At 37.4% G+C, this 12,374-nt stretch overlaps 1 pseudogene; it reads left to right on the plus strand.

Annotated features, from left to right (window-relative positions):
• The first annotated feature begins 353 nt into the window (after nt 1–353).
• Nucleotides 354–12,048, plus strand: LOC100618707 (poly [ADP-ribose] polymerase 1-like; annotated as a pseudogene).
• The last annotated feature ends 326 nt before the right edge of the window (nt 12,049–12,374 follow it).

The raw sequence follows: 12,374 nt of genomic DNA on the forward strand, positions 1-12,374 counted from the left end.
ATTTTAAGAAAATATACAAGGGGCAGGTAGGTGGCTTAATGTATAGAGTTTCAGGTATGGAAACAGAAAGCCCTAAATTCAAATTTTCTTCAGACAGTCCCTAGCTGTGTGACCCTGGGAAAGTCATTTAACTCCAATTGTCTAGCCCTTACTACTTTCCTGCTTTGGAACCAATATTTAGTACCAATTCTAAGGCAGAAGGTAAGAACTTTAATGGAAAAAGAGTCAGAAATGGAAGAGAATAATTTATTCTTGTGAATTTAGTTAACTGAGATGAGTTTATATTATAGGACTGTGATGGCAAACCTATGATATGTGTCAGCACTGACGGGTGTAGCCATTTTTGATGACACATGGCTGCATGCGATCTCAGCATTCATGGGGACCCAGGAGCATCCCAGGAGCCCCACACCGTCAGCAATGGCCATGGCCACCCCCTGACCCAGGTGGGGGAGGGAGGGCTGCTCCATGTGCTGGCTGCCAGGGCCTGGCAAGCAGCAGGTGGAATACCAGGTGGCTGGGGCATGTGAGGCTCCTCCCAGACAAAGTTCCAATCTCCAGCCTGAAGAATGGGAGAGTCTCAGCCTCCAGGTTCCAGTCTCCAGGTGGAAGTCCTTGAAAGTCTTCAACCCAGAGTTAATCCAACACAGAAGGCTCCAACCCAGAAGGAATCCAATGGAGAATGGAATGCCTAATCAAGCTGAACCACACCAAACTGAGCTGCAAAAGAGGGAGCCACCCATGAGTCTAAGCCACAAAGACTGACCTGAGGGTCTCAGAGGTTCCTGTTTATTTAAAATTTTCTCCACCCATTAGCTCTCCCTATTACATCTCAGGAATCAAAGTTTCTTAATTTGCCTGGCTCTGGCCGTGGGGCAGTGCCTCTGGGATCCACCTCCTATACTCTGAGGATGTAAACTTTTATCAAAAGAATGCTCCAGTTTCTGACTGATTAAGTTAAAAGAGTGGAGCACTCCACATATCTAATTGATTAAGTTAAGATAAAAAATTCCTTCTCACAGGAGGTACAAAAAATCAAATATTGGCTTAAGTTAAAGAATAAATTTCTAACATCATCTCCAAGTAGAAATGGCTTTCTTATAAATTTATGGGATCACCCTCACTGGTGAACATAAAACTAAAACTGGTGATCATTTGTCAAGCAAGTTGAGAAAGAGATTAAGGAGTATATGATCTCTCAGATCCATTTTACCATATCATTCTGTGATTATTCTTATTGAAATATTTAACAGTTAATCTTTTTTTCTATACAAACAGGTAATAATATCACTTCTCTTAAGGTTCTACATTGGTAAATGTTGCCTTTCACTTTAATCCAACATACTTTTTAAAAGAGATTTTGTCCTCTTTCTTCTATTCCCATTTGCTTGGAACTTTTATCATTTTCTTTCACAAAATCTACATTTTTGTAACAAGAGCTTTAATCATCTGAAGCTAAAAGGTTTTGGATCTTATCATTTTGGGGATTTTTATGAGAAATAATTAGTAATATATTTCAGAAAATCAATTTACTTCTGTAGGCCTTACTAGACCTATTTTTTTATTTTCCAGTCCCTTCTACTCCATTAGTTCATACTGTAATCTTTCTATTATGAAATTTTCTTTTACATTTTATGTCATGAACTATTTTCATAATCAATATCGATGTAAGTCTTTCAAGTCTCAGTATAAAACAAAGGCTATATAATAGCTAAAGTAAAATAGCTATGTGTAATCATGATTTCTAATCAGTTTCTCTTAAATTGGAGATGGGTTGAACAACCCAAAAAAGTCACACAAAGCAACTGATGAGGCAAAAAACATTTTTTATTGTGTTGAATATAAAAGCAGAGAAGATCAGCATGGCTCACATGGTGAAGAAAAAAAAAGTGAAGACAGCTTATGAAAGTGTTTATAAATATTTAACAGATCAACTATGAAATTCTATTTAAATTTAGTGATAATAGGCACATACATATACTCCAAAGTGAACACAATATAGCTTGCCTTCACACTTGTTACATCCAGTTTAAAAACTAACAGCCAACTTTGTGGATTACAAATGTTTTCAAGGTAGGATAGGTTGAAAGTGTGTGAATGTTGCAAATTGCTTTTGAATATTTCTAGGTATCTAAATCTTCTGCAGTGACCTTCCTAACACAACCTCATATTAACCTAATGATCTGACAATAACAAGTTGTCTAAATGCATTTTTGCTGGCAAATTGTATTCTAGAGAGAATGATATTTTTGTCTATCCCCCTTCTTTTCATCAAGTAATTTGCTGCCCAACTTGAAGGCACAGCAAAAACTGATGCACAGAGAATTGGGGAACAGTATAATCATACACATGGTAAGACAAATATCATCAATTTATTCCCAATGTGATTCTGGTATGAACATTTTATATTTAGTCTTAGAATAACAGCTTTATTGAGAAAATATAATATACAGGATTTCATTTCATTGTTGCTTACCATTCAGAAGTAATATATGTTAGCACATCAGGGTAATTTGGAGTAATAAATTCTGTTTCATATTTATCCTGATTTCTAGGAATGTTTTACAATGGTTATTTCCACTGTTAGTTGAACACTTTATCATTATATAGTAATATTATTCTTTTTTTAGCATTCCATGTGCCTTAGGCTTAAAATTATTACAATGATCTCAAAGATGTTTAATTTCTAAAAAGAATTCAGTGTTCTTGTATGGGGAAAAATATTGTCACCAATGGACATAAAAACACACACAATAAAAAAAGGATAACTACAGCTCCCTATCTATTAGGCTTCATAATCTTGTTTACCCTCTAAATGATGAAGTTGTTTTCAGGTTTATACCTGGCATTATCATTTTGAATTATTTTTGCCCTCTTCTACCTATATCAAACTATATTCAGAAATGATACAAATATTAGTTTCTCATTTTATTTTCTTAGTTGTCACCATGGCATAGGGAATATTTGGAATAGCATTGTAATTAAGATATTCATTCATCTTTTACCCCAGACACATACTATGTATGGCTATGAATAAACTACTTAGCACCTCATTGCCACAGGAACCTCTTACTGTGTGCTACAGATGAATGATGAATTGCCAATCTGCTAGATAAGTGTTTCTGAAGCATGCATGTATATGTGTATGTATGTATTTGGTAGACACTTTTGGCAGTCTATAAATACTTATGGCCCAATAGATATGGAGCTATAGTTATTTTGCTTTATTGTGTGTGTTTTTGTGTCCATTGGTGAATGAATATTATTGTTAGACATATGCCTTTGTTTTAAGATCTCCATCTAGAACTATCCTACTCCATACCAAGGGAACCCATTCCATTTTGGAAGTGAGCTAATTATTCTACAGTTTATGAATCAAAACTATAAGCATTTCTGGTATCTGTGGAATTGGGATTTCCAGGATTTACAATACTTTTATGCTCTTAGATAAGTCAATTGACCTGTATGGTGCTATTTTATCAACTCTTAAAAAGAAGATGTTTAAAATTTGTGACCTATGATCTCATGTGCCATTATATTAAATTAAATTATTTCATATAATATTAAATCACATTGTATGTAATGGATCTTACTATGTCTTATATCATGCCATGGTATAATGTATTTATCTGCTTTTACTATATCATGCCATATCGCATAGTACATTGTATCATACTGTGTCATGTATCATTATACTATACATACTATATAATGTAATACTGTGTTATAGAGCTATAATATCTCATATCATGGTACTTTATTACATAATATTATATTACATATATTACATTAAAGTTTTATTTACATCTATGGCTAGAAAGTAAAATAATCTGGTGAATTATTCCCATGGACAAAAGAAATCATCAATGCTTTTAACCACATGGCTCTTTTAAATAATTCAAACTAAATACATACAGCATTCATTTCATATACCATAAAATCATTATACAATGAAAAATAATATAAACACTTTGAAATATCTGCAGCAAAAAGGATTCTTTTTAATTATTATTATTCCTTTAGCAGCAACAAAAAAGATTCCTAGGTCCACATATTATTTTGGGTCTCTTCATATTCCATTTTAAGACAACAAAAAATGTAACTCTGGAGTTCATATGTAAGGGGTAAATTTAATGGTTGGACAATAATTTTATGAAATTATGTGATCACCAATATTTATTATATCTCAAGTCAGAAATTCCCTTACAAATATATACAACTAGAAAGTAAGCAATAAAGAAGAGAAATGTGAGGGGGTTAGAGAGATTTATCTCTTCTATCTTAATCCAGGCAGAGATTAATTAGCTCTCAAACAGGAAGGCCAGCCATAGTGAGTAACCACAAAGCCTCCTCCAATATGGAAGCTAGTCTCCCCAGAAACTAGGAAAGGCGTCAACCTTTCACTCACCCCACGAAGTAGTCCAGGAGTCAGAGTTCAGGAATATATATATTCCTTTCTTTTACTCAGCAGTACATGGCACCTACATAAATACATACATATATACACACACACACACATACAATGACCATGTATAAGGGACCAAAATCTCCCCAAATAAATACAGAAAATTAGAAGCATTAAGTATATGTTTCAGATAAAAGACAAACTAAAAATTAATTGGAAACTATATGAACTAATTACAATGAATAAGTAGAAATAAAAGACATATCATGGAAACAATCAGTAATTTCACTGAAGAGCATGACACTAATGAAAAAACATACCAAAATTTATAGGATACAGCCAAATTAGCAATTAAGGGAATATTTAAACAGTGATATCTATGTATGTGTCCTCAATTCATTCCAGAAGGCAAGTAAAGTACCAAAAGAGTTGAGTACCAAATGAATTTTTTTCATAAGGAATAATGTAAATTAAATGAATCAATTCCAAACATACAGAAAACCAAGATTTTACAGGGCAATTTATGCATTACTGAAATTTTATTTTTAGTAAATTAACATTAATAATAAGTTGACATGAATTTAAAAATAATAATTAGATTAGATTAGATGATTTTAACTTAATTTTATCTGTATTGAGAGGAGTTCTTGGTCTAAGGGGATGGTTGGGAGAAGAAATGTTATTGCTTGAAAGAGGAGTCCCCACAAAATTGAACACAAGATACAACTGGGTTCTAAGGAGTCTAACCTGGGAAGCACCTGGACCACAGAGGCAGTTACTGGAGCACTGGCTTTAGACTGAATCTGAGAGATGGACCTTGGGGGTGCTGAGAGGAGGGGTAGGAATAAATCAAAGGGGGTGGAGTGAAATGGGAGACTGGGATGGGGAGGGAAGTGGGGCTATAGAAAGAGGCATAGAGGTTAGTCAATTGAGGCTCCTGAAGACAAGGGTTGGGAGTCTAGAGAGGCTAGAAGTAGATGGAGCAGGGGAATTGAGTTAAGGTAAGAGGAGCCTGGGCCTAGGGCAAGTCTTCTGGGGGTTCTGTCTGGACAACCCTGGTACTAATGGGGGCTGGAAGTTTCTGCCAGTCCATGGCAGGAATGTAAATATGAGTGATACTAGGAACAAGTGACATTAAAGAGGGCTTGAGGATAAGGGCCTCTAATTAGACCAAAATATCTTTTGCTAATATGTGTGGGGGGGCATGAATCTTCCCTATTAAATGGCCTCTAGAGTAAGGTGGCTATGGTGTCATAGGCTCTCATTGAAACTATATTCCTAGGCTTGTTCTGGGCACTTGTTTTCTCTGACTCAAGTGGGTGCCTTTAAGTCTCAGAAGCTTTGAGATGGGAGACTGTTCCCAATGAGAAAGGGTCAAAGGAAAGTGGGAGGTCCCATGGAAAGTTGTGTGCATAGGGAATCCCCTAGTGAGGATGCAGGGGTGGAGACAGAAGTAAGGTCTGAGAACCAAGAAGAAAGAGTGATGGGAGGAATTCTTTAACCAGTCCTGGGCATCAGAACCACCTTTTTTTCCATTATTTTCTCATCATCACTCCACATTTTTCTGTTTGGTCAATAAAGAGGAAGAGAAATCAAGCTTGGGTTTCTGACTCCTCTGCTCACCAAGTACCTACTCAGGGGCCTCCAGGCTGGTACTAGCTTCTCCTCTGGTCTGATGCTTTTAGGACTTAGGTCCACTCTGGGTTGCAAAGCCTGGAAGACTTGTGGGAGGAAAGTTAGCCAGTCTATCTCTGAGATGAACAAAGAGTCTGTTTTGACATGAATTCCCCTCATGCCTAGAGCCAGCTCAGAAAGAAAACCCTGATGTTTGAATTCAAAAGAAAGAAATTTGGGGAGAAGAGACCATGAAATTGGATTGCCAAACAATCATGGAACACTGGGACAATTTATTCTCATCAAAATGCTTTGAATTTGAAATTCTTAAGTACAAAGATATGACTGTTGCCTCTAAATGTTTACATTAACAAATTAGAAAAAGAACAGATCAATAAATTGGGCATGCCACTAGAAAAGTTAGAAAAAGAAGAAATCAAACCATAATTTAAACAGTATACTGAAAATCTTGAAAATCAAAGGTGAAACCAATAAAATTAAAAGAAAACATTTATCTAAAAATTGAAACCTGGTTTTATTGAAAATCAGAGAACTACTGGTCATTGCTTAAAACTCCTTTAAAATATACAAACGACGGGTGAATTTGATTTAAAAAAGAAAGAATAAAATAAAATTACCAGTATCAAAAATGAAAAAGGGCAATTCACCACCAAAGAAAAGGAAATTAAATCATTAATAGGACTTACTTTACCCAATTATATGCCAATAAATTTGATAATCAATGTGAAATGGGTGAATATTTACAAAAAGATAAACTGTCTAGCTTAACAGAAGAGAAAGTGGAGTTCTTAAACTATTCTATCTTAGAAAAAGAAATTGAACAAATTATCAATGAATTCCCTAAGAAAACACCCCCAAGGTTAGGTGGATTCACAAGGGAAATCTATGAAATATTTAAAGAATAATTAATTACAATGCTATATAAATTAATTGAGAAAATAGTCAAAGATGGAGTCCTACTACATTCCTTTTATGACACAAATATAGCTGATACTTAAAAAAAGAAGAGCAAAAACAGAAGAAGAAACCTATAGACCAATCTCACTAATGAATATTGAGACAAAATTTTTAAATATAATACTAGCCAGGAGATGACAGAGATACAAGGAACATTGACACTGATCAGATGGGTGTTATATCAGTAATTCAGGATTGATTCAATATTAGGAAAACTATGTCTAATTAAGCCTATCAATAAAAAATTTCAGCATAAATTATATGATCATCTCCATAGATGCAGAAAAAGTTTTTGAAAAAAATATAATACCTATTTTGATTAAAAGCACTAGAGGGGGGCAGCTAAGTAGCTGAATGGATTGAAAACTAAGCCAAGAAATGAAAGTTCCTAGGTTCAAATTCGGCTTCAGACACTTCATAGCAATGTGACCCTGGGCAAGTCACTCAAGTCCTATTGCCTAGCCTTTAATGCTCTTCTGTCTTTTAAAGCCAATACACAAAATGAATTCTACGACAGAAGGTAAGGGCTTAAAAAAAAACACTGGAGAGCATAGGAATAAATGGAACTATCTTTAAACTGATAATTAATATCTATCAAAAACCATCATCAAGCATTTACTATAATGAAGATAATGTAGAAGCCTTCCTACAAAGACCAAAAGTGAAACACAGATGCTCATTATCACCATCATTATTCAATATTGTACTAGACATGCTAACTAGAGCAATAAGAGAAGAAAAATTTGAAGAACTTAGAATAGGTAATAAAGAAATAAAATTATCACTCTATGCAGATGACAGGATGGTATACATGGAAAATCCTAGAGAATCAAATGAAAATAGTTGAAATAATTAACAACATTAGCAGTTATAGGGTATAAGATAAACCCCCAAAAGTCTTCAACATGTCTGTATACTACCAGAAAAGCTCAGTAGTAAGAAAAAAGAAATTCTATTTAAAGTAACAGCAGAACACACATTACAGCCCAGCTTGGTGGATTGCTTGTGGCACTTCCATTTGTCCCAGGAGCAGAAAGAAGGTAGAGTCATCCAACAAGCCCTACCAGGCCCAGTATGGGAAAAGCTGGAGCACCTCTTGCAAGAAATGCAGGGAGAGGATCTCCAAGAACTCGCTCCACCTGGCCAGCATGGTGCAGTCACTGATGTTTGATTGGAAGATCCCAAATTGGCATCACACCCTTGCTTCTGGAAGTGTACTTGTCAACTCAGGCTGAGCTTGAAGTGGATGGGTTTTTGGAGCTGCAATGGAACAGCCAGCAGAAAATTAAGATGACCATCAAGACCAGAGGGCTGAACAGGAGGCAAAGGCAGGAGTCAAGATGGAGGGGGTAAAGGAGAGAAAACTCTAATCCGTTTTACAGGACAGTACGTCAAGTCCAATAGGAGTGTTTGCAAGGGGTGTCAGCAGAAAATAGAAAAGGGCCAGATATGGTTGTCCAAGAAAATGATTGATCTAGAGCAGCCACATCTGGGAATGATCTACCGCTGATTTCTCCCAGACAGCTTTCTCAAATGCAGAGATGAGCTGGGATTCCTGCCTCAATACAGTGCTAACCAGCTCAAAGTATTCAGTATGCTGCAGAAAGAGGAAAAGGAGACCCTCAAGCTTCCAGAAGTCAAGACTGAAGGGAAGAGGAAAGAAAATGAGGTGAATGGAGATGGTGTAGCCAAGAAGAAACCCAAGAAAGAAAAGGACAGAGAAAGGAAGTTAGAAAAGCTCCTCAAGATACAGAGTTCATTTGGAGTATGAAAGACAACCTGAAGAAATTATGCCCTACCAATGACCTAAAAGAGCTGCTGATGGCCAACAATCAGGAAGCCCTTTCTGGGGACTCAGACATATTGGACCAGTAGCAGATGGGATGGCTTTTGGAGCTCTTCTTCTCTGTGAAGAATAGAAGAAACAGTTTGTCTTTGAGAGTGATACATAATACTGGTCTGGTGACATTACTGCCTGGACCAAGTGTGTGGCCAAAAACACAGACTCTCAACTAGATTTCCCTGAAATCGTAAGTCAAAATTTTTAAATGTAAAAAGCAGGAATGAACATTTTTTACAGAAGCTAATGTCCCACCTTCAAAGCCCCTCCCCTCCTTAGTGGCAGCCCCTCCCACCATGAACTCCTCTGCCTGGGTGGATAAGCCATTGTCCAACATGAAGAATCTGACTCTGGAGAAGCTTTTCAGGAAGAAGCATGGAATGAAAGACAAAGTAAAGGAACTTGATGTGTGTGTGTGTCCAGGGGAGGGGGTTGGGGAGAACGGGAAACTGACCAAGACAGCTAAGAAAGCTTCCCTCTGCATTAGTACAAAAAAGGAGGTTGAAAAGATGAATAAGAAAATAGAAGAGGTCAAAGAAGTCAATGTGCTTGTAGTAGGATTTCTGCAAGGATATCTCTGCTTCTGGTAAGAGCCTCCAAGAGCTGCTGTCTCTGCATATCTTACCCTCCTGTGGCACTGAAGTGAAGCAAGAACCTTTTGAAGTGAAGGCATGAGGGAAGTTGGGCCCTTATTCCAAGAAAAGCAAGGACCAAATCAAGGAGGAGGAAGGGACCAGCAAATCAGAAAAGAAAGTTAAATTAACACTAAAAAATCAGAGCAGCTATGGATCCTGACTCTGAGTTGGAGCACTCAGTTAACTTACTTGAAAAAAATGGAAAAATCTTAGTGCTACTCTAGGCCTTGTGGACATTGTTAAAGGGACCAACTCATATTATAAGCTGCAGCTCCTAGAAGAAGATAGAGAAATCAGGTATTGGATATTTAGATTTTGAGGCCAAATGGGCACTGTGATTGGCAGCAATAAACTGGAACAGATCTCATCCACAGAAGATGCCATTGATCACTTTTGTAAATTATATGAGGAGAAAACTGACAACTCTTGGTATTCTACCAACTTCACCAAATATCCCAAGAAGTTCTATCTCCTTGAGATTGACTGGGTAGGATGAAGAAGCTGAGTGTCAGTGCCAGTAACAAGTCAAAACTCCCCAAACCAGATCAGAACCTTATCAAAATGATTTTTGTTGTGAAAAGCATGAAAAAGACAATGGTGGAATTTGAAATTGACTTTCAGAAGATGATATTGGGAAAGCTGAGCAAGAGGCAGATCCAGAATGCATACTCAGTCCTCAGTAAGGTACAACAAGTGGTTTCCCAGGGTGACAGTGACTCTCAGATTCTGGATCTCTCCAATTGCTTCTCTACTCTGATCACTCATGACTTTGGAATTAAGAAGCTTCCACTCCTGAATAACATTGATTGTGTGCAATCCAAAGTAGAACTGCTGGACAATCTACTAAACATTAAGTTAGCCTATAGTCTACTCCATAGGGGGTTTGAAGGTGGCAACCAGGATCCCATTGATGTCAACTCTGGGAAGCTTAAAACTGATATTAAGGTGATTGACCATAATTCAGAAGAAGTTGGTATCATTAGGCAATATGTCAAAAATACACATGCTACTGTAAACCTCAAAATTTCTTAGACTTATAAATGTTGGAAAATTTCACCATTGGGAAATTTCATACTTGAAAAATTTCCTATTGATAGTGGGTCTTGGCTATTGGAATGTGAACCCCATTGGCATGAGAGTTTCCTCCTCCTCCCTTCTTAAGATTACTTTAGGACAGAAACCTTTTGCTGAACAACGGAAAGGACTTTGACCTATGCTTAATCATAGAACAGGAATTTCTTTGAGTCATGATTGATTTTAGAATTGATACAATGGAGATACTTGGAATCAATCTCCACCCTACTCAGTCCTAACAGGATTGAGGAAGGGCTGCAGCATAGATCAAAATTTAATTATTCCAATCTCTACCCTACTCAGGTTAACAGGATTTAGAAAGGGCTGTAGCAAAGGATCAAAGATTTAATTATTTGAAAATATGACCTTCAACAGACATGTGCAAAGCCAGAGACCTCTGGGTGGTCCTGGGTTAAGCTATAGCCTCCATTGGCACAGGGAAATTGATGGACAGTGATTGGTAGATATGAGAACTGAGGGGAGGGAACTTGGATGGTTTCCTTAAAGAAAGAGGGGTCTGAAGACTCAGGGGTGGTGGTTGAGGAGTTTGTCTGAGTGGTTGGAGTGTGCTCTGAGAAGCTTGCTCTGAAGGAAGCTGAAGGTGGGGGCCTCTGAGACTGTTTCTCCATTTTGGTCACATGAGTAATAGGGACTGATCACTTTTCTTTGTCCCAGCTATCTAAGGGCTTGGGCCTTTTGGCCCAGCCTAAACAGAAGGGGTATTTAAGCCCTATTCCCTTCTCTCCCTTTTCTCTCTCTCTCTCTCTCTAATTCCTTTCTTCCTCCTGTTGTAATTAAACTCCATAAAAAGGTTGACTGCTGACTTGAGTTTTCATTTAGGAATTACATAGCTGAATTCCTTGGCGACCTTAAATTAATATATATCAGTCTTTTAAAGTGATTTCCTTGTCACACTACTACTCACCATGCCTACAACTTGGAAATTATAGATGTCTTTAAGATTGAACATGATGGGGAAATCCAATGTTATAAGCCCTTTAAATGCCTTCATAACTGGCATGGGTCCAGGGCCACCAACTATGCTGGCATCCTCTCCCAGGGTGTGTGAATTGCCCCATATGAAGCCCCTGTGACTGACTACATATTTGGTGAAGGAATCTACTTTGCTGACATGGTTTCCAAGAGTGCCAATTACTGCCACACATCTCAGGGAGACCCAATAGGATGAATCCTCCTGGGAGAAGTTACCATTGGAAACATGTATGAGCTGAAGTTACCCCAAGGGCAAGTACAGCATCAAAGGTTTGGGCAAAACTACAGCTGATTCAATGGTTGGTATCACTCTTAATGGTATGGGAATTCACTTAGGGATTGGAATTTCATCTGGTGTGAGTGACACCTGTCTACTATATAATGAATACATTGTCTCTGATATTGCTCAGGCAAATCTGAAGTAACTACTGAAACTAAAGTTCAACTTCAAGAGCTCTCTGTGCTGCTCTGCCAGCACATACCCAATGCTTCCAGTGACTGTAACATGAAGCTGCCCAGTAGGCTTGTCTCTCAGTGACCTTTTCAGGAATATCAAAAGAGCTGACTTGCAGACAATTGTTAATGTACTACATCTTCTTCATAGGGATTTTATATAAACAAATGGCCATATGTTGAAAATATTTTTCTCCCCAAACTGAGTCTGGGTTTCTGTTTGTCATTTGAGATTTGACTCCCTGTCCACCCCAAGTTCCAGGCACCCCTGGGGCATAGCAGATCTCTGTAACTGACAGATGAGGAAAAGTTGGAATAAAAAAGGTTTTATAAAAAATAGGCATGGGAGGAGGGATTTTTAGAGAAGGAAATTAAAATGTGA

This window comes from Monodelphis domestica, chromosome 8 (genome assembly GCF_027887165.1).
Source record: "Monodelphis domestica isolate mMonDom1 chromosome 8, mMonDom1.pri, whole genome shotgun sequence".
NCBI lineage: Eukaryota > Metazoa > Chordata > Mammalia > Didelphimorphia > Didelphidae > Monodelphis > Monodelphis domestica.